This window comes from Chiloscyllium punctatum, chromosome 2, assembly GCF_047496795.1.
Source record: "Chiloscyllium punctatum isolate Juve2018m chromosome 2, sChiPun1.3, whole genome shotgun sequence".
Taxonomy (NCBI): Eukaryota; Metazoa; Chordata; class Chondrichthyes; order Orectolobiformes; family Hemiscylliidae; genus Chiloscyllium; species Chiloscyllium punctatum.
Window position 1 is genome coordinate 82,205,808 of NC_092740.1, and position 23,580 is coordinate 82,229,387.

Genomic DNA, 23,580 nt, shown 5'->3' on the forward strand with positions numbered 1-23,580 from the left:
CTGTGAATTCTGGACTCGTTGAACTCAACTTGCAAAAGTGTTCAGTGGCCCAATTCCTAGGCTGTAATGGCATTGATGTTAGTCAAGAGTGTGGTGCTAGAAAAGCATAGCAGGTCAGGCAGCATCCAAGGAGCAAGAAAATTGACGTTTCGGTCAAAAGCCCTTCATCAGGAATGAGGCTGGGGGGGGGGGGGGGGGGTAGGGCTGAGGGAAGCGCTCTGCCAGTAAACGTCCTGTCTCCCCAATGTAGAGGAGAGCACATCGGGAGCAACGGATACAGTAGCGCAGAGCACTTCAGAGAACATCTCTGGGACACCCGCACCAACCAACTCCCGCCGCACTGTGGCCAAAAACTTCAACTCCCCCTCCCATTCTGCAGAAGACATGCAGGTTCTGGGCCTCCTCCAATGCCATTCCCTTACCACCCGATGTCTGGAGGAAGAACGCCTCATCTTCCACCTTGGAACCCTCCAACCCCAGGGCGTCAATGTGGACTTCACCAGTTTCCTCATTTCCCCTCCCCCCACATTACCCTAGTTCCAACCTTCCAGCTCTCTCAGCATCATCCTCATGACCAGTCCCGTCTGTCTATTTTCTTTCCCACCCATCTGCACCACATCCCTCTCCGACCTATCACCTTTACCCCCACCTCATCCACCTACTATGCTCTCAGCTACCTTCCCCCCTGCCCCATCCCGTCCCATTTATCTCTCCACCTTGAGGCTCCCGGCCTCATTCCTGATGGAGGGCTTTTGCCTGAAAAGTCGGTTTTCCTGGTCCTCGGATGCTGCCTGACCTGCTGTGCTTTTCCAGCACCACACTCTTGATTCTAATCTCCAGCATCTGCAGTCCTCACTTTCGCTCTCCAATGACATTGATCCTGGGACTCCAGTCAGGCCAAATGTCTGACTGATTATAGTCAATTCCCAGACTGAGATCAAATGAGTTCCTTGACTAAGTGTAGTGGCAAAACATTACTGACCATAGACCCCTTCATTCCACTAAAGATGGTCCCCTTTGACTTTTAGACATAAATATTTGGTTGAAGTACATGCAGTGTGTTTGCTGCTGAACTGTTGGCACATGCTGTACATGAGCCACTGATGTAGGTCATATAGCAAAATGCCTATCTCCTTAAATATTCAGTGGTCTGGACAGTGACTACCTATTTAACAAACTGAATGGGCTTATCCTACTCATGGATCTATCTTCTCTACCTAACTAGGATTAATTGTTAATCTTGGCATTTCCTCTCTCCAATCTAGGACATTATTATTTCACAGAAGCATGGGGCAGACATTTCCCAGCCTTGGAATGATGTGGGCATTGATGTGAATACTGGGAAACAAAACCATGAGGCTGAACACATGAGATACTTGACATTGAGAAAGAAAAAGTCCATTTTTTCTCTTAAGATTTTAACAGCTGAATGAAAATCCTGCAACTTGAGTGGCAAGGGATCTATCTGCATGTATTAACATTTCATTATTATCTAACCTTGCTTCGTTCATCCGTAGGTTGTTTTTTTCCCAGGAACCAGAGAGAACCTAGACAGCACCAATTCCCAACATAAACCCACGGGTGGTTACCTGATGGCTGCGGCTTGCCAGTGCCTTTTTGGGAGATCAGTATTGGTCAGTATTCCCAACTACCTCACGGGACATGGGCAGCAAGCATCTTCACAGTCTGTTCATGAAGATTGGTGTTGGCAAAGCATCATTCTCACCATACTGTCATGGGAAATCTTGGACTAATGTATAATATAATTCAGCAATTCCATACTGCACTTTGGAACTCATCAATGTCTTTCATTGTAATGCTGTTGCCAGGCCATTTGCACAAAGGGACAAGCATTCATCTCAGATATCAAAATAGGGTGTACCTTCAGCCTTTTGGCTTGCTTACGTAGGATGAACTCGGTGCTTAGTTTGATGCTCATGTCATCTCTGCCTTAACACAGACAGAAAGCTGGGCAGTCTGTCATATTTGCTGACAATGAATGATTCAAGGGGTGGATTGTTATGTATGGGACCCTACTTAAATACCACACTTCCGGCATTTGGCAGCACCCTACACAGCAACACTCTTTATTGGCCTCAAGCAAATCAATCAATGAAGTGGCCACGCCTGAAAGTCTGAGAAGAGCATTTCTTAGTCAAGTCAAGGCAGAACATGTCAGTTAGGGGATTGGTCCATCCTCAGGTTTCCCAAATAAGTAAGAAATCCAGAAGGCAGAAGGGTTAGATGGGGTGAGTGAGAGCTTTAAGGGAAGATGATCCATGCAATATTGAGAGTTGCAGTCCATGAGTCTTAGCGAGATACATGTATAGTGGCAGAATTAGAGCTAATCAGAGAATTAGGTGGCCCGATGAGTTTGAGGAATCAGAGAGAAGTGGCACTTACCTTTGAGGAGCACAGAAGATCACTGGCCTTCTTCCTTCACTGCTGTTTTTTACCCAGGATACAACACTGACCTGGAGAGCCATCTCAATCCAGGCTTGTTGAGACTGGTGGCTTGGCCTTCTTTGGTGATCAGTGATATAAAGCACAGCCCTTCTCTCTGTTGTCCCATCCCAACAGCACTGCCAGGTCCCTGACAACTAAGCAATTTCCCTTGATGGGCCATGTCCTCAGTGATAAAAGTCGAGCCCCGCTGTGCGAAGGGTAGATTTTGAAGTGGTACACAGCCAGGCTTGAAGTATGGCACCAGCACCTGAATGCCTTGGCAGTGATGAGCACTTCCACCTCTCCTGCCAAGTGATTCATGAGAGGAATGTGCAATTAATTAATGAGGTGAAGAGTGAAAGATTGGGAGAGACAAGTTGTCATGAGCCATGATGGACTAAGTGCCATGAAAAAGTGTTGCTCCAAATGGGAATATTCTGCTCATAGATTTTTATTCCTGAAAGCAAGAGAACTACAGAGAACAAATGAAAGCAAGTTCCTAATTCTCATTATAAATTAAATGTTACCTTGAATATGCTCAGTTTTCTGCAAAATGTCAGCCTTACTGTATATGCAGCTCCAGCCTGGCACAGAAAATTGTTCAAATATTCACCTTCATCGCATGCCACCTCACTCCCTGGTGTGTTGTAACCTGAAATAAACATTCTCATTCATTATTGCCTAATTAGACAAGTGCTTGTTTTTGCATCCTGAACCCAGGTCAGTGAGACAGGTTAGCTCATGAAGCCACTTAGAAATTCTGATGAGGTGGCCTTATTGCCATTCTTCCCAGCATTCATTCTAATACTTTGATCATTAATCACTATCACAACACACCAACTGTGTGGATAAAAGAGAAAAATGAATAAACATCAAAATACCGATGAGATAAATTTATAGAGGCATGTATATGTAACGGTATGGAGTAACGCACTGCAGATTTGATGCTCTGTTCACTAAAATTCAGTTATATTTAGCTGATCCATATTTAGCAAGCAGATAATCAAAGCATAGCAGAGTACTGTTCAGTCTTCATCCGTAATTTTTACAGTGAAATGAAGACAAAATGAAAATGCCATGGTTTGTGGCGATTACCTTTTCTAGTCTTTGATCTTGCCACTTTAAGGACAAACTGTTTAAATAGCATGTTTGTCAAAAATAAATTAACAAGGGCAAGGCGTAACTAACATCTTTCCTACTGTGAAGAATACAACTTTTACTTTTGTTGACAAATAAAATACAGTAAATTATACCACCACCACAAATCAGAGAACTTCAATACTGCGTTGCTCTGATTGTGTAATTAACCAGACAATAAAAAACTGCTTTTTGCATTTCCTCTGCATCCAAGACAACCCTCTTTGTCGACTCCAGGTGCAAAATCTACAACCTTACAAAATGTTGTGGTACACCCTTTCTGGGCTACACTGCACAGATCTGCTGGAGTATTCCAGGTATCAAAACCTCATCTTAAGGAGGCCATTGGTCTGTTCCAGAATGGCCTTGTAAAAGCATTGGCAGCATTCTAACTTCCTTCTGCATTGGTCAAAATATAATGAGCCATCTTTGTCACACTGTAGTCAGTGTCTCCCAACAGTCATTGCTATATATGTCGAGGATATTGGAAAGGAGCAGCAAACTGTATGTTCCAGTATGTATCCATCATTGCAGCTCTTAGGATATCTTTCTCAAATTTCCAAAATCTGACATTGATGCTCAGAGATAAGTTAAACATTAATGAACTGGAAGCCTTAATTTACATTGGATGTCAATAAGGAGCTTTGAGGTATGTAATCTCATCTGGATGAATGTTGCAGAATCAAAGTGCTAATGCTACAACGGGCGCATGAAATTCTGGTATTAATCCAACATGATAGACCCCTCCTGGAAAATGCTACCCTTACAAATCATAGACCATGTCCTTGCATCCTTACAGTTCAGTATGTGAATGTAGCAGAACTACCTTCCAGCATCAGGTATGGAACATGATTGAGAAATGGTAAAATGCGGTAAGTTAGCACCTGATTACATTTTCTCATCTGACGTGCCAAGGATGCAATTAGTACACATTATGCAATATTCATGATTGCTTAAGGATGTAGTTTTTAAGTATTCATTCTTGCGGAAAGAATGACCCATCAATGAATTGCAATTTAATAGCAGGTGGGGAGGGAAGTCTGAATCAGTGAATGAATAATTAATGCAATTGCCCGTGACAGGTCTTCAAATTCAAAATATTATACATTACTCTTGAAGAGAAAAATAATAACTGACTTTATCCTCTCCACTTGACATGATGACCAATTTGGCTCAATATTATGCAGCTGACTTTGGATCAAAGATGGTAACATTTCAACCGACTTGGTAAGGTAGCCCAACTGAAAATCGCTCACCCCTGAAGGTGATGCTTCTCATATTGTATTCCCAGGATTGGTTGCACTGACCGTGGACCATTGCCCAGTTGGAAAAGATGCAAATCCCATGAGTCTGGTAGAAACAAGCGCTAATTGAGTGGCCAAATCTCTCGATTGAAATCAAGTGACCAATTGGCTGCCAGTGGTGACATGATCTGAGTGACCTCACTGAAGTCTAATCCCCTTTAATTTTCAGACGTGATCATTTACTTGAAGCACATGCCACATAAGCTTCTGGAACATGCTGTCAGGGTGACAATGATGTAACATGGTGCTGTACAATCATACATCCACCCTTTTGACTGTTCCGTGTTTTGAACAATGGCAAGCTGCTCCCCACTCACTAAAAAGTAATGCAAGCCAGAAATACTGACAAGCTTGTAACTTAGCCATGATGAGCTTATGTGCTGAAACATGATGGATACCACAGACCTGGCAGCATCCAAGTAAGTGCAAAGTGAATGAGCTGTAACAGAGTAAGCTAGAAGTCATAAGATGCATCATCTGTAGGTACAGGAGATATGAGGGTATTCCTGTGAACAAAGTGGCCGAGCATTTGTATGCATGTGCTAAGTGTCTCTGTGCTGTGGTATGAAGTCCTGAAGGGCTGAAATGATGTGAGAGTTTTCAAAAGCAGCGATCCCTATGTGGTGAGGCTGGTGCTGACTTGTGAAGGCAAAGGGTGGATGAAGCTGGTACTGATGGAGTCTGCAGGGACATTGTGGTGTCGAAGAGAAGGAAGCAGTGAGCTGCTGTTACCAGGTAATCACTCTGATTTCCATATCAGAATTTACTGCTCTATGGCTATTGGCGTGTGGATACGGCGAAAAAGAACAATGAGATTTGCAATGTCCAATTTCCCCCTTCAGGTTAAAAATCAGCAAGTTCAGAATTTCACAAATGATTGGCAACTGCTTTACTTCCATGCAGTTGCACCTCATTATTAGCTAAATTCACCTCATTCCTCTGTAGCTCCCAATGTCTCCTTCCTGAGAAAATGGACAACACCAATTCTAACACATCATCACGGCTGCTTTCAGATCAACTCCTCACCATCTCAATCCTTCAGAACTTCACTTTGGATCTCAGAAACACCTATGACTTAAATATTTCTACCAGGTTACTTTGCATATGGACAGACACACATCTACTACATCTATATAGGATACTTCTGTACAAACATCAAAACATGCATCTTTCGGCTCTAAGCTTGTTTCCTTACTGCTCACCCACTTTACCACTTAGCCGGAGGCTCTGATCATTTTATATTTCTTTTTGAGCACACAGGGTTGTTGGTGCTCAGTTACAGACTGGCTGCCTTTGTGGCTTGCATTGCTTTCCAGCCCTGTGGCAACATGTGATAGTGGGGAACACTGAACTTTCAATTTTTTAGTCATGAGCTCTTTTATGTTGCTGTGCTACATCAATGTCAGACCTGCAGCGTTGCCAGCAGTGTACATGGCAAACACATTGCATGCACTTGAAGTGAATGTGATGTGTGAAAGTCAAAGGGAACCAATCCTTTGTGAGGTGAAGGGTGTCTGCAGTCAGTTGGGGGTGGGTTTCTGCCACAGTCACTCAAGAGGTTCATCTAATGGCAATACAGGAGTTGTCCATGATCAGTCAAATAGGAGAAAGTGAGGACTGCAGATGCTGGAGATCAGAGCTGAAAAATGTGTTGCTGGAAAAGTGCAGCAGGTCAGGCAGCATCCAAGGAGCAGAAGAATCAACGTTTTGGGCATTTGTATGCATGTGCTAAGTGTCTCTGTGCTGTGGTATGAAGTCCTGAAGGGCTGAAATGATGTGAGAGTTTTCAAAAGCAGTGATCCCAACGTGGTGAGGCTGTTGCTGACTTGTGAAGGCAAAGGGTGGATGAGTCTGAAGAAGGGCTTATGCCTGAAACGTCGATTCTCCTGCTCCTTGGATGCTGCCTGACCTGTTGCACTTTTCCAGCAACACATTTTTCAGCCATGATCAGTCAAGTACTTGGTTCTGCCCATGTTTGGGGATCCATGACTGAGGAATAGGATCTCTAGAAAGGACATATTAAGAATTTTGTAAATTTTGTAAAGGGGCTTAACTAAAAGGCTGAAAGGTCATAGGGGCCACAGGACAGCAACAGAAGAGGGAACATGAAGATATGCAGAGATTCTTGGACCACAGGCAGAGCCTGCAAGTCATTCGCAGTGTGATAAAGTTGGAATCTTGCCATATGAGATCAGAAAGGTAAAAACAATGTATTCCTGATGAAGGGCTTTTGCCCGAAACGTCGATTTTACTGCTCCTCAGATGCTGCCTGAACTGCCGTGCTTTTCCAGCACCACTAATCCAGAATGTGAGATCAGAAGTCAACTGCGCCACAACTTCACCAAATGGCTGGGAGCACATACAAAGTGAGTGCAGTAAATTACCATGTTTTTTTTTCGACAGTGTGTAATTTTGGATTTTAAGGCAATTTCTGAGACCATGCAGCCACAGGTTTGTGATGCCAACCATCTGGCTTTAAGGTGCATTGTATTGGCAGATCATTCATTGTCCAAGAACTCGGATTAAATATTAGGATGATTTGGATTGAAATGCAATCATGAACAAATTTCCTTCCTTGTCTTTAATAGTCATGTGGCCTCTTCATGAGGCATATATGCTGCAGGTAGCCATCCTAAGAGCACTTCAAGAAGGGCATCAAATTGACCAGATTGTTTGAACACTGAACAATGATCTCAAGTTACCATGAGCAGTACATTGGAGCTGAATGTCTCTGGTGCTGACCTGTGTGCAGAGGTTTGCTTGGTACTGCCATTGCTTGCATGAAAGCAGAGAGGAATTAATTGTACAGATGCACAAGAACCTCTGCATCTTAAGAATGTATGAATACTAATGTTAATGGAGACCAATTCAGTACAGCCCAGTACAATGAAGCTTACTGGGTTGGTTGGTCACTGATGTTTCTCCATCCCACTTGAGTGGTCTTGTTCTTCTCCAAACAGATCCAAGACTTTCTTAGAGTCATAGAGTCATAGAGATGTATAGCATGGAAACAGACCCTTCAGTCCAACCCATCCATGCCAATAAGATATCCCAACCCAATCTAGTCCCACCTGCCACCACCCAGCCCATATCCCTCCAAATCCTTCCTATTCATATACCCATCTAAATGCCTCTTAAATGTTGCAATTGTACCAGCCTCCACCACATCCTCTGGCAGCTCATTCCATACATGTACCACCCTCTGCGTGAAAATGTTGCCCCTTAGGTCTCTTTTATATCTTTCCCCTCTCACCCTAAACCTATGCCCTCTAGTTCTGGACTCCCCGATCCCAGGGAAAATACTTTGCCTATTTATCCAATTCATGCCCCTCATAATTTTGTAAACCTCTTTAAGGTCACCCCTCAGCCTTCGACACTCCAGGGAAAACAGCCCCAGCCTGTTCAGCCTCTCCCGATAGCTCAAATCTTCCAATCCTGGTAATTTCCTTGTAAATCTTTTCTGAACCCTTTCAAGTTTCACAACATCTTTCCGATAGGAAGGAGACCAGAATTGCATGCAATATTCCAACAGTGGCCTAACCAATGTCTTGTACAGCCAAGAATGATCTCCCAACTCCTGTACTCAATACTCTGACCAATAAAGGAAAGCATACCAACCGCCTTCTTCACTATCCTATCGACCTGTGACTCCACTTTCAAGGAGCTATGAACCTGCACTCCAAGGTCTCTTTGTTCAGCAACCCTCCCTAGGACCTTACCATTAAGTGCATAAGTCCTGCTGAGATTTGCTTTCCCAAAATGCAGCACTTTGCATTTATCTGAATTAAATTCCATCTGCCACTTCTCAGCCCATTGGCCCATCTGGTCCAGATCCTGTTGTAATCTGAGGTAAACCTCATTGCTGTCCACTACACCTCCAATTTTGGTGTCATCTGCAAACTTACCAACTGTACCTCTTATGCTCGCATCCAAATCATTTATGTAAATGACAAAAAGTTGAGGGGCCAGCACCGATCCTTGTGCCACTCCACTGGTCACAGGCCTCCAGTCTGAAAAACAACCCTCCACCACCACCGTCTGTCTTCTACCTTTGAGCCAGTTCTGTATCCAAATGTCTAGTTCTCCCTGTATTCCATGAGATCGAACCTTGCTAATCAGTTTCCCATGGGGAACCTTGTCGAATGCCTTACTGAAATCCATATAGATCACATCTACTACTCTGCCCTCATCAATCTTCTTTGTTACTTCATCAAAAAACACAATCAAGTTTGTGAGACATGATTTCCCATGCACAAAGCCATGTTGACTATCCCTAATTAGTCCTTGCCTTTCCAAATACGTGTACATCATGTCCCTCAGGATTCCCTTCAACAACTTGCCCACCACCGAGGTCAGGCTCATTGGTCTATAGTTCCCTGGCTTGTCCTTACCACCCTTCTTTAACAGTGGCATCACGTTTGCCAACCTCCAGTCTTCCGGTACCTCACCTGTGCCTATCGATGATACAAATATCTCAGCAAGAGGCCCAGCAATCACTTCTCTAGCTTCCCACAGAGTTCTCAGGAACACCTGATCAGGTCCTGGGATGTATCCCCCTTTAACCGTTTCAAGACATCCAGCACTTCCTCCTCTGTAATCTGAACATTTTGCAAGATGTCACCATCTATTTCCCTACAGTCTATGTCTTTCATATCCTTTTCCACAGTAAATACTGATGTAAAATATTCATTTAGTATCTCCCCCATATTCTATGGTTCCACACAAAGGCCACCTTGCTGATCTTTGAGGGGCCCTATTCTCTCCCTAGTTACCCTTTTGTCCTTAATATATTTGTAAAAGTCCTTTGGATTCTCCTTAATTCTATTTGCCAAAGCTCTCTCATGTCCCCGTTTTGCCCTCCTGATTTCCCTCTTAAGTATACTCCTTCTTCCTTTATACTCTTCTCAGGATTCACTCGATCTATCCTGTCTATACCTGACATATGCTTCCTTCTTTTTCTTAATCAAACTCTCAATTTCTTTAGTCATCCAGCATTCCCTATACCTACCAGCCTTCCCTTTCACCCTGACAGGAATATACTTTCTCTGGATTCTTGTTATCTCATTTCTGAAGGCTTCCCATTTTCCAGCCGTCCCTTTACCTGTGAACATCTGCCTCCAATCAGCTTTTGAAAGTTCTTGCCTAATACCGTCAAAATAGGCCTTTCTCCAATTTAGAACTTCAACTTTTAGATCTGGTCTATCCTTTTCCATCACTATTTTAAAATAAATAGAATTATGGTCGCTGGCCCCAAAGTGCTCCCCCACTGACACCTCAGTCACCTGCCCTGCCTTATTTCCCAAGAGTAGGTCAGGTTTTGCACCTTCTCTAGTAGGTACATCCACATACTGAATCAGAAAATTGTCTTGTACACACTTAAGAAATTCCTCTCCATCTAAACCTTTAACACTATGGCAGTCCCAGTCTATGTTTGGAAAGTTAAAATCCCCTAACCATAACCACCCTATTATTCTTACAGATAGCTGAGATCTCCTTACAAGTTTGTTTCTCAATTTCCCTCTGACTATTGGGGAGTCTATAATACAATCCCAATAAGGTGATCATCCCTTTCTTATTTCTCTGTTCCACCCAAATAACGTTCCTGGATGTATTTCCGGGAATATCCTCCCTTAGCACAGCTGTAATGCTATCCTTTATCAAAAATGCCACACACCCTCCTCTTTTGCCTCCCTTTCTATGCTTCCTGTAGCATTTGTATCCTGGACCATTAAGCTGCCAGTCCTGCCCATCCCTGAGCCATGTTTCTGTAATTGCTATGATATCCCAGACCCATGTTCCTAACCATGCGCTGAGTTCATCTGCCTTCCCTGTTAGGCCCCTTGCATTGAAATAAATGCAGTTTAATTTATTAGTCCTACCTTGTCCCTGCCTGCCCTGACTGTTTGACTCTCTTCTGTTCTCAGCTGTACCCGTCTCAGATTGATCTCTTTCCTCACTATCTCCTTGGGTCCCACCCCCCCCCCCCCCCCACCCCCCCCCCCCCCCCACCCCCCCACCTTACTAGTTTAAATCCTCCCAAGCAGTTCTAGCAAATTTCCCTGCGAGTATATTAGTCCTCTTCTAATTTAGGTACAATCCATCCTTCTTGTACAGGTCACTTCTACCCCAAAAGAAATTTCAATGGTTCAAAAATGTGAATCATTCTCCCATACACCAGCTCCTCAGCCATGCATTCATCTGCTCTATCCGCCTATTCCCGCCCTCTCTAGCTCATAGCACTGGGAGTAATCCAGATATTACTATCCTTGAGGACCTCCTTTTGTAATTTTTCTTTCATGGGATGTGAATATTGGTGGCTGGGCAACATTTATTGCCTGCCCCCCTAGATGCCTTTGAGAATGTGGCGTGAGCTCCTTTCTTGAACGCTGCAGGTTCATGTCATGTAGCTAAGCCTCAGTACTTCTCGAGAAATTGGAGTAAGGGGCCTGATGTCTGCCATTACCCTTCCTCCCCTTCCTCTGCTGTCAGGCATGACTTTCTCAGCCTGGTGATGAGCTCATTTCTTCCGCCATGAAGCAGAGGGAGGGATTGAGTCTGATGGAAGTCGATGACTGAGCAGTTAGTGGTGATCTACAAGCAAGAGAGATGGTGAGGTGTTACCATTGAATGTGAAGGAAGGACAGGGAACAGATAAGGATAAAAGTTTGGAAAATGAGATGGTTGACTCCTTTTAAATGGACAATCTCCCTTGAAATAAGACTTTAACTGAATATGGGAATGCACTTCACCAGATTATCAAATTCCTGCAGAAATCACTCTTTAATCTGAATCATTATGTTGATTTGTAAAGTGTGTGCTATGATTACATCTCCAATCCTAAAAGATCATTTTGGCAGCATACTGTTTACACTTTATTCTATTAATTAATTCTCCCTGTTTCATGTTCCCTTTCATACTGCATCCAAGAGATACTTAGTGCTGCAAGAGACCAGCACAAATTTATCCAAGGGGCTATATTTTCCACCCTAGTGATAATTCTAACAAAAAATATCACAGGGGTGAAAAGGGGGTACAGTAAAGTTGGAAAGCTCCAACAGAATGCATGCGAATGTTTATCAATTCCTGTCCTAGTGAATCCTATTCAAAAATGAGTTCAGCAAATTAGCAAATAATGAAAAGACTTCTTATTTTTTGAATTAAAGTACAGCAAATATGTTAGATTTAAGCACAAGAGTTTTGAGGACAAGCTCCTTTTGAGAGGAGGGGCTGTCTATGTTGAATAAATAACAGTTCAGGAGAGGCATTATTGAGATTGTCAGTATTCTAAAAGAATGGATAGATATAACATAACTATTTCAGCACTGAGTAGGAAGTGTGCATGGTTAATCTAAATTGAACTATTTTAAGGAAAGAGGTATGAGTGTAAGGAATACAATATGTGGAGAAAGTGTAGTGAATGGTGTTAACAAATAATCATTGGCACAAGCAACAGTTAAGGGTTATAGAAATTGAAGCAGTGCAAGGATTCGATTTACATTTGTGGGATCAGTCAGCTAGGTTATATAGTCTCCTCATGTTCTGTACACTCTAGTGTTTAAGCTCAGCAAAGAAGCTGTGTTCTGATATTGTCATCTAATTCATGAACACGTAAGGAGGATCATCTTTTTGTCAAGAAGTAGAGAAAGCCATTTCTTCCATCCACTTTTATGCTGTGGAATATTACAGGAAACGACAGCTTTGTCCTGCACTGTATGTTAAGAAGGAAACTAATGTTTTACTTCACCGTGCAATCCATTCTTATGTATGTGCATTTTATTGGCTTCTCCAGGCCTCAGGATTGTACTTATGCAGCCATCTGTGCACCTACCAACAATACTGCGAAGCACCTAAATATGAAGGGCTACTATTCCACCAATGCAAAAATGGATTGACCCTCCAATCAAAACATGCTGAACTTTTCTCGAGGAGTCCAGATAATAGTTCTATGGTAATCAACTGTGGCACAGATCATTGTTGAACAAACATTGATACTGTTTTTAAATTCAAAATAGCAAAAGACGTCACAGTATGAATCCTAGAGTGTAAAGGAAATCAGGGAAGATTGTGCTGAGCCAACAATAGTCAATGTAATATTGCTCCTCAAGAAGGCAGACAAGATAATTACAAAACAGAAAATCTAGAATTGGTACAAGGAATGTTTCTTGAACTTTGGTAAAATTAATTATGACTTTATTAAGGACAATAACCATTGTAAATGAAAAGTTATGTCTGCTAAGTCTGATCACATTCTTTATAAAGTTGCAGAATTGAATAAATAAATGAAATGCTGGGACTGTTGAAAACATGAGCTTTCCCGTTGTATTAGATAAGGTGTTGCATAGGGATATTAGATGAAATGAAGGTGTTACACTTATGAAGGTATGGCAGCATGGGCAGGAAACAGAATAAAGAACAATGACAAAAAGACCTGAGAAATGTAAATAGCAATATCACCAGGCATTCACAGCACCATTGTTGTCAATGTACATCAATAACCTAGACTGGGGTGGAGATATGTCACCAAAATTTGCAGACTTCACAAAAATAAATTTTTTAATTCTGAAGAAGATTTCAAGAAACATGATCAGATTAGTAGATTAAGGTGGCTGCTGCATTTCAGTTTGAATAAATGTGTGGTAATACAATTTAAAAGAATCAGAGATAAATTAAACACTCAGTGGCCAAACTTTAAAAAGAAGAAGAAAACACAGGTTTAAGTGGTTCACTAAATGCATCTCAAAATGAATGGAAAAGCACAGGGCTTTCTTACAAATGTCTAGTCCTGTTCAATCCATTTTCCTTTATGCACATGATTTAATAAATTCAAGTTTACGACCATCAAGTCTGCCCAGTTATTAAGCTGCAGAGAAAAAGCATCCATTCTCAAAAGATACAAAGCAATACTGACGCAGACAGAACTCATCCTGGATATAAAGCGGCTGGAAATATACTATAATGGACAAAGAGCACACGTTCAACTGGTATTTCTATGTACTTAGTATCCTTGTTTTGCTGCAAGTTACCATCTTACTCTATCAAAAAGGTGCTGTAAGAATTATAATTCACTAGTCGATGAAAGGTATTTTTGCACCTGGCCTCAACAATTTGTCAAATATATTGAACAATGTTTAACCACATTAATATTTTGCCATCTATGCTCATTCATTAGTAATATAAATGCTTATTCTGGGTTTTGCTGCATGGTTGATTCTTTTGTAATGTGCCAGCAATGAAATTCCATTGGCCGAAGTGACCCAGTTCAAAATGATGCTTGCCCATTGTCACTGATATCGCTTGAGTATGGCCAGGTGGACCCCACCAGATGTTCACTACTTAGATCATCCTACCTCCAACAGGGCAGAAAGAGAAGCACAGCTGTAGACTTGGTTGCTAATGTCCTGTTGTACAACAGAAGACAGGATCTTTCTAACCTTAAAGTCCTAGAGACCCTCTCCAAAACAAAAAAAAGGGCCACTTAACATGTTGGCAATCCTCAATTCCCGATTCAAGCTTCTTCTACTTGAGAATGGTTTAAGCAGAGTGCCCACAACAAACTACTTAGATTGCTTTTGTCATGTACTAATATTAAGTCTTCGAGGAGGAAGTGAGGACTGCAGATGCTGGAGATCAGAGCTGAAAATGTGTTGCTGGAAAAACACAGCAGGTCAGGCAGCATCCAAGGATCAGGAGAATCGACGTTTTGGGCATCAGCCCTTCTTCAGGAAGAGGAAAGTGTGTCCAGCAGGCTAAGATAAAAGGTAGGGAGGAGGGACTTGGGGGAGGGGCATTAGAAATGCAATGGGTGGAAGGAGGTCAAGGTGAGGGTGATAGGCCGGAGTGGGGGTGGGACAGGGGATTGAGAATGGTGGAACATGAGTTTTGGTGAGAGGTGAGGCAAAGATAGAGTGAGTGTGAGGTAACAGAGAAGAAAATGATGGCACTTGCCTTGGTGGAGAGGTCATTGTCCTCCTTCCCGCGCTGCTGGGTATTTCTTTGTACTATGGAAAGCACGCTGACCAAGATGATAACCTCAGGCTTATCTGGCAGGGTCTGGTATTGTAGCCTCCTCTCCTGGTGCTGAGAGAGGCGGGTTTACCAGGATTCACCAGGACTTCCTGCATCCTTACCTCAAAACCTGGACCAATTTTGCCTTGTCTGCCACATCTGGCTCAAGTGTCACCAACAGTGATGGCCTTTCAAATACCGCACTAACACTAGGGATATTGAAATATCCTGGCAGTGGCAAATACTTCCACCTACAGCAGGTAGGAGAATTGGGATAGCCTTGGATGAGATGCGTGCCAAAGGAACACAGTATATAGTTAATGAGGTGAGTTTGGGATGATACTGTGAGAAGGCCTTGCATAGAGAGACCATCCAAGAAATTTGAAGAAAATGACACTGAGGCAAAAGTAGACATTGAGCCATTCCAAATTGATGCAGGAAGGCTCATGCTGGGAGATAAGGAAATAGCTGAAGAACTTAATAAGTACTTTGCATCAGTATTCACAGTGGAAGACATGAGTAATATCCCAACAATTAAGGAGAGTCAGGGGGCAGAGTTGAGTATGGTAGCCATTACAAAAGAGAAAGTGCTAGAAAAGCTAAAAGGTCTAAAAATTGATAAATCTCCTGACCCCGATGGGCTACATCCTAGAGTTCTGAGGGAGGTGGCTGAGGAAATAGCAGAGGCATTAGTTGTGATCTTTCAAAAGTCACTGGAGTCAGAGAAAGTCCCAGAAGATTGGGAAATCACTGTTGTAACCCCTTGTTCAAGAAAGGATCAAGACAAAAGATGGAAAATTATAGGCCGATTAGCCTAATCTCGATTGTTGGTAAAATTCTAGAACACAATGTTAAGGATGAGATTTCTAAATTCGTGGAAGAGCAGGGTTGGATTAGAACAAATTAGGGGAGGTCATGCCTGACAAACCTGTTAGAATTCTTTGAAGATGTAACAAGGAGGTTAGACCAGGGAAACCCAGTGGATGTTATCCATCTAGATTTCCAAAATACCTTTGATAAGGTGCTTCATGGGAGGCTGCTGAGTAAAGTGAAGGCTCATGGTGTTTGAGGTGAGCTATTGGCATGGATTGAGGATTGACTATCTGACAGAAGGCAGAGAGTTGGGATAAAAGGTATTTTTTCAGAATGGCAGCCGGTGACAAGTGATGTCCTGCAGGGTTCAGTCTTGGGGTCGCAGATGTTCACTTTATATATTAATGAAGGATGAAGGAACTGGAGATATTCTTGCTAAGTTCACTGAGGATACAAAGTTAGGTGGACAGGCGGGTAGTACTGAGGAGGTGGGGAGGCTGCAGAAAGATTGAGACAGTTTAGGAGAGTGGTCCAGGAAATGGCTGATGAAATTCAACGCGGCAAATGCGAGGTCATGCACTTTGGACAAAAAAAAGGCATGGACTATTTTCTAAATGGTGAGGAAATTCATGAGGCAAAAGTACAAAGAGATCTGGGAGTGCTAGTGCAGGATTCTCTAAATGTTAACTTGCAGGTTGAGTCCGTGATTAAGAAAGTGAATGTAATGTTGTCATTTATCTCAAGAGGGTTGGAATGTGCTTCTGAAACTTTATAAAGCTCTCGTTCGGCCCCATTTAGAATAATGTGTCCAATGTTGAGCCCTACACCTCAGAAAGGACATACTGGCATTGGAGCGTGTCCAGTGGAGATTCAACAGATGATCCCTGGAATGGTAGGCCTACCATATGATGAACAGCAGAGGATTCTGGCATTGTATTCATTAGAGTTTACAACGTTGAGGGGAGATCTAATATAAACTTACAAGATAATGCATGACTTAGAAAGGGTGGACGCTGGGAAGTTGTTTGTGTTAGGCGGGGGGACTAGGACCCATGGGCACACCCTTAGAATTAGAGGGGTCAATTTAGAATGAAAATGAGGAGGCATTTCTTCAGCCAGAAAGTGGCGGGCCTTTGGAATTCATTGCCACAGAGCACGTTGGATGCCAGGATATTAAATGTCTTCAAGGCAGAGATTAACAAGTTCTTGATCTCACAAGGACTTAAGGGATACAGGGAGAGTGCAGGTAAGTGGAGTTGAAATACCTATCAGCCATGAAGAGGACTCAATAAGCCGAATGGTCTTACTTCCACTCCTATGTCTTATGACCTTATGGACACTTTGTCAATTTCTGGTAAGATTTAAAGTTCTTGTTCAGACAGATGTCTTGGATTTTATTAACAACACTATTTACATTGATATAATGTCACAGACATACATATAGTCTGTTTTCAATGTTGGCCATTCAACCAATAGCTGAGATAATCTTGGTGCCATGGATTTGTCTCGGACTGCACTTCCCTGATGAATCATTACCATCACTAGCTTGCAAAGCGGAACACCAATTATCCAATATGATAGACTCAGCGGAGTCCTTTCGTATCTGCCTGCTTTCTTGGACTTCCTGATAGTCATCCATTCCTTTCCTACCTGTAGGCTTCTCGTCTGTGGTGTGACCACCTTCTTATACATGCTTTCCACAAACTGATCTGCCTCATTGATGCACAAGAATGACTTCAGCTATTGCTAAAATTCAGAAACCTGGAGCTCAAACATGTAGAGGTGACATTTCCTACAAATGTGGTTGCCTGGGACACATGGTATATCCATGAATTCACACGTACCACAGGATGTACACTCCACTTTCCCCAGTTGATCTGCTACCCTTTAACTCTGAAAACACTTTCTTACCCTTAGATTATGTATTAAGTTACTACAAAGCCTTACTAGCAACAACTTAAATTAATTTGTTTTAACTTTATTTTCCTTGGTTTACTTTAGTGTTATTTTACTTTGACTTGATTTAATTTTATCTCATTTGTGCTGGCATTCGTTACTAAAATTTAAATAGCTATTTCTTCTTATAAATTACTTGTTTTTCTAGTTTTGATCTTTTTAAGGTCAGCCCCTAATATGCAGCATCTTGTTAACCAATAATCTGTGGCACCATTTTTGGTTTTTGTTTTCCTCACTCAGCCCAAGTAAAAGTGTTTCCCACAGTTTGCCTGCCTCAGCTCCCAGAGAGAATGAAGACCAAAACCCTCGCTCCTCTCTATCCACTCCCTGAGTAAAAGTGCCTCCCACAGGTCTGGTTCTCTTTGTTCCCAGGAGGTAAGTGATGCTACTGTACATAACATGCAGATAACTGACTGGACAAACACACTACATAGACTCCGTTGCTCTGAGAGAATGACTGGAGGTGAGGAGGTTGCCTTTATATTTGAACGTTACTTGTTGTGATGTCATGCAGTCCACCTTGAATAAATATTTCATCGTATTACTCTGCATTATGTATTCTTTTAATAAAAATGAGAGGTTTTGTTTAATATAAAATAAGTATTTGAATATAAACGCCATGGGATTTTTGCTTAGGTTTAATAGAGTTTATAATATGCAAAGTGATACCATATGCCTTTAGTTAGTCCAAGTCATCTTGAAACTCTCAGCTCTACATGCTATGTCTTTCAGGCAGAAATTAAGACACCAATAATAATATCAATTTTCACCTGTACCTGAAACAACAAACAGGAATAATAGGCGGCCAACTTTGTGGATGATTAAATAAATGATAAATGAAGTGTAATGGAACACCTGAATGTCTCAGACCTGTGACAGGACCCAGGAAAGTCAAACACGTTCTATCCATTGTATTTTTTGTGAATTATTTCACGTGGCAGGATTTATCAAAAGGAATGCTGTGTCAATTCAAAGCACGTTAACATGTTGCAGAATAAAACATCCAGAAGTATATATCTGCAGTAGCCAACATGAGTTATGAGAAACATGTCCACAAGTCAGGCTGACCAGATAAGATATGAGTGACAACCTTATTATTAGGTTTTAGCTAGCTTCACAAATGGAAGAAGTAATCATTATCTCACTGAAAGCCAGAGTGTACTCTGTTTGTAATACTTGTATGTCTATAGAATTAAGAAATAATTTTAGCTATCACGTTTATATTTATTGTAGTCCATGAAACTCAGCTGTGCACTTAATCAGCATAGTGTCATCTTTGTAAAATTATGATTGTTTTAACCATTGCCATTTCTCTACACAAGAGTTATAAATTGCATTAGATTCATCTTACTAACATAATCACTACTGAACAGCCTTGTCCTGTTTTTCAATTGCCTCATGGCCATACTGGGTAATTAATTACACAGAGAACTGGAAATCTCAGAAATTCACTTATAAATTATATTACCTTCAAAAAGGCCTTGCTTTAGTATAAGGGTCACTACAGAAATCGGGTGCAGTGAAATAAGTATTTAAAACACAGAAAGTAATGTATTTTGCAATCAGAAAAATGAGGAATAAGTACATTTATTTCCCCAAAATAAAAGAATAAAATTGATAGTAGAACAGAAAATCTTTGTGATATTTCCCTGAAATTTTAATAACATTTTCTGGAAGTGATAAGCTCAAAACGAAACAGTGAAATCCCACAGCAAATAATTAGTCAGCAATTGTAGAGTGATACTGTAAATTAACAGTTCAGGTTCCATCATCAGAGCAGGAAAGAATTACTGATGAACAACATTTATAAGAATCAGAATAGAGCACAGTGCTCTTATGACACAGTCATAGAGTCCCACCCTGTGAGACAGGAGACCTGGGTTCAAGTTCCAGAAATATATAATAATATCCAAAAATATGTAGTAACATCTCTGAAAAGATTGAGTAGAAAATATCTGTACAAAGGGAAGAGGAAAAAAAAACACAGGTGTACACATGCATGTACATACGCACACAAACGAGGAATGAAAATGATCGTAAAAGTGCTTAAATGGAATAGTGAAAATAACTTATGAAATTTGCAGACATAGTGGAGCTGTTTAGAAAAGTGATCATCTGAATTGTATTTGATCTGCTCATGGAAAAGAGGAGTGCACCATGACAGTAGGTACCAAATATGACAGCAGGACTTGTGAAATGCAAGTTCTGTTGCCTTTCAGCAATAATACTGTCTTTGCAAGGGGGTTTCAGTATAACATTGAATTAGACCTGACAATGCAAAGACTTAAAAGAAGATAAATGAGCGGGGGAAAAGAGAGTACAAGTTGCCATGACCGATAGTCTCAGTGAAAATATCAGGCTAACATAGACATTCTGGGGACAACTGCAATTTAATTGGGATCAAGAAGAGTGTCAGACACGAGGGAGGATGTTACCTGGCCAAAAGGTAGGCATGAAAGTGCTGGAATCTGTTATGTTCAGTAAAAATCAAAATTACTTATGGCCTACAGGATTTAGTTTATTGTTATTAATCATGTACACTTTCTTAACTGCGCAGAGAGCAACTAGTGTTGCGTTGAAAGCATACATGTTGACTGAAATGAGAATGATTGAAAACATCTTTCCTACTCATACCAGAAGAAATCTGCAAACCATAGTTTGGCTCTTTATGACTGCTTCCATTATTTGCTCAGGCCAGGTGACAAGAAATCAAAATGTCACTTAGCTAAGGCCAAAGGTGATGCTGCTACTGCCCTAACACCTCATTCAACCACAACAGTTACTAATGCGTATCTTACTGCTGGCTAGTAATTATCTTGAGCATGTGTGATAAACCTATGTTAATCAGATCAGTCTGCCAGCATTTGGAATTCAGTCCCCAATGAAGTAAAATCTGATAAGGGGGAGAAGTAAAACTAAATTTGCAGTGTTAAATGTTAGAAACCAATGCTGTCACTCAGGTACAAAAGGTTTTCAAGCCACTGTCTGATTCTTACATACTTCTATGGACTACTTATATGCGCAATGTTTTATTCAGCATGTCAAGAAAATGAAATGAATGGTTTGAATCAGCAGAAAGATGAGAGGTGGACAGCATGAGCAAGAGAAAGACAGATTGAGAGAGCACAAATGAGCAGGGAGGAGAAGACCAGATTAAAAAAAAACGAAACACTTACTGTTTGCAGTCATCCTCACAGCAAATTACTCAGTCAGATTCTTTTAACTTTATGACTTATTCATAAACATTTATTGAACAAATTCAGGAAAGTTGACTGCATTCTATAGGTTATGCAGTAAAAACATTAATTTGTACTACCCTATTGTATCTCCTTTTTATAAATTGCAATTTGATTTTGTTAATGTACGAAACCCCTAGCTCTGCTCCCTTCCAGTCGTAAATAGCATAGCATTTACTACTCCTTTAATGATCAAAAAAATGCTCTGTAGATTGATGATAGAATGCTGTTTCTTCCCAAGAATTACTGCGATGAATATTCAACTAATGAGTAATGCACTTGACAGAACCAGCTCCCCAGAAGTTTGGCAAATGTTCAAACATGTGTGTAAATATCGCTTCAATGTTAAGCTTTGTATATTGTTCCTGAATTTTAGCTCTGCTCAAAGCTGAATAAGATTGTCAAACCTGTAGAGGCAAATGTCATTGAAACAAAACTCTCTGATGTTAACATTAATTTTTCTGGAAAATTCTGAGGGATTTATGACCTTAACAAGAGTTACTAATTGTGTTTATTTTCTTAGACCAGCAGCATCATCGATACAATTACAGACATGCAGAAAGAACAGTTTACATATTTTTGGATGAATTATTGAGGTAATTATTATGAGCTGACATGATGGAGTAGTGAAATAGAACAAAACCACAAATTGCTGCACATATGCAACAGAGCTATCAACCTTCCAACCAAGAAACAACAGACTAATGTTTTGAGGAGACAAGCTATAGGTTAAACATTCCAAATCCTTTCTACCTGCAATTTTCACTGAAACTTTTCTTCCCAATATCCCTTCCACATTAATCTCCTACACTGCTCCAACACAATGTTCAGAGTGATGATAATGATTCTGTTAGTCAATTGCTTACAAGGGATAATTATCTGAAAAACACATTGGTTGCAGTTATTCTCAGTTTCTTGCAAGAACCACTTTCTGTTAGGGATTCAGACTTGAAAAGTCATGTCATGTTTCATGGCATATCACATTGCATCACGGTTTAAATCATTTCACATTTACAACACTGTCAATGGTGCAGCGCATCTCTCAGTGTGATATTATATCACATTCTACATTTTATTGCAGTTTGTTCTATGTTAAGTTTAAAATGTATCATGACATGCATTGCATCATGCATCGTTGCATGTTTTAGGTACTGCCACACTATGCAATGTCATGTTTTCTGCAATAATGCATTATGTCATACCATGTTTCTCAATGCACGCTACACATCATGTCAAAGTTCTTGTCATGTTTGACATTTCAAGTCTTGCTTTACACCACATCATATTTCATATCATCATGTTTCACATTGTGCCACCTTTTCAAATCATAACACATTTGAAAACACGATGCATTAAATATAATTTCAAATTGTACATTTTTCCATTTCACGTCATACATCAATTCCTACATCATATTATGTTCCAAATTTTCTTGTCTTGCTTTATGTAACGTCATGTTTATACTATGTCATATTTCACATCTCATCATATTTTAATCATGTCATATTTTATGGCACATTACATTTCACATTGTGTTATGTCTCATTGTTGCAGATTTCACATCAGATTTTAATTCTTGACCTATTTCCTCCAGGTTACATTAAATCACGCCTCATTTTACATCATGCCATGTTATCTGCTGTTACAGTTTATGTGTTATCAGTTTTATAAACTGCCATGATTTATGCCACACCATGAAAATCATGTTTTACACCATGCCAACTACTATGTCACATCCTGTTTCATGCCATGTTCCACATTATGTCAAATTTCATGCCATATCATATTTCATTTCATGCAGCATCATCCTTGAAGCATGACAAGGTTCTACATCCATATTAGGTGGAGTTTGCCCTTTCTTGTAAAGGTGTGGGGGCAAACATGTAATATGGCAAAAAACATGGCACCTCCAGCCCCAACAAAACCTATCCAATCAGCTGCCAGTCAGCACAGTAAGAGCTGATGGGTGAGTATGGGCATCTTTCTGGGCCTATCACAAGCCTCAACACTGGTGCCCTGGATTGCCAGAACCTGCTTGCCAACCAAACACTGGCATTTTCTGGGTCTTGAAGTCCAATGGTCCGTGCCTAATCCTCAGGAGATTCAGCAGGAAGAAAGTCAATGCGATTTATACTCTTATTGCTAGGTAGGTGCCATGGGTGTCAAGACACATTTTGGTTCTCAGATATCAAACCTTTACAAGCTGATGCCAGGGGTTCAGCTGAGATGACAGAGGGCAGAATACTGTGCAATACAGTCAAGAGCAGTCATGTCATGAACTGAGTCTTGATTGATGAGATCCTCAAAATGCTCTTTCTATTGAGCTCTGACTGCTTTTTGTTTTTGATGACCATCACTCCATTCTTAGCTCTTAATGGAGTGGGTTTTTTGGTGGTTGTGCCATAGGTGATCTTGACAACACTGAAGCATCCACACATATTATTGCTGTCAGCAAGCTGCAGTAGTTCTTGCGATTTTTCTGTGGACTATCTGTCATCTAGGTAACAGTTTTGTTTTTCATGTGTACATTGGCCTTTATTTGCCTGCAGATTTGCTTTCTTTCCTTTAGGTTTTAGTGGTGTTTCCAGTTCAGGAACATCCTGCAATTGTGATTTAGTAGCCGCTTGACAACATTTCTGTCTGAGCATTGGACTACATGAATGTTTGTATCACCTGTCCTATGA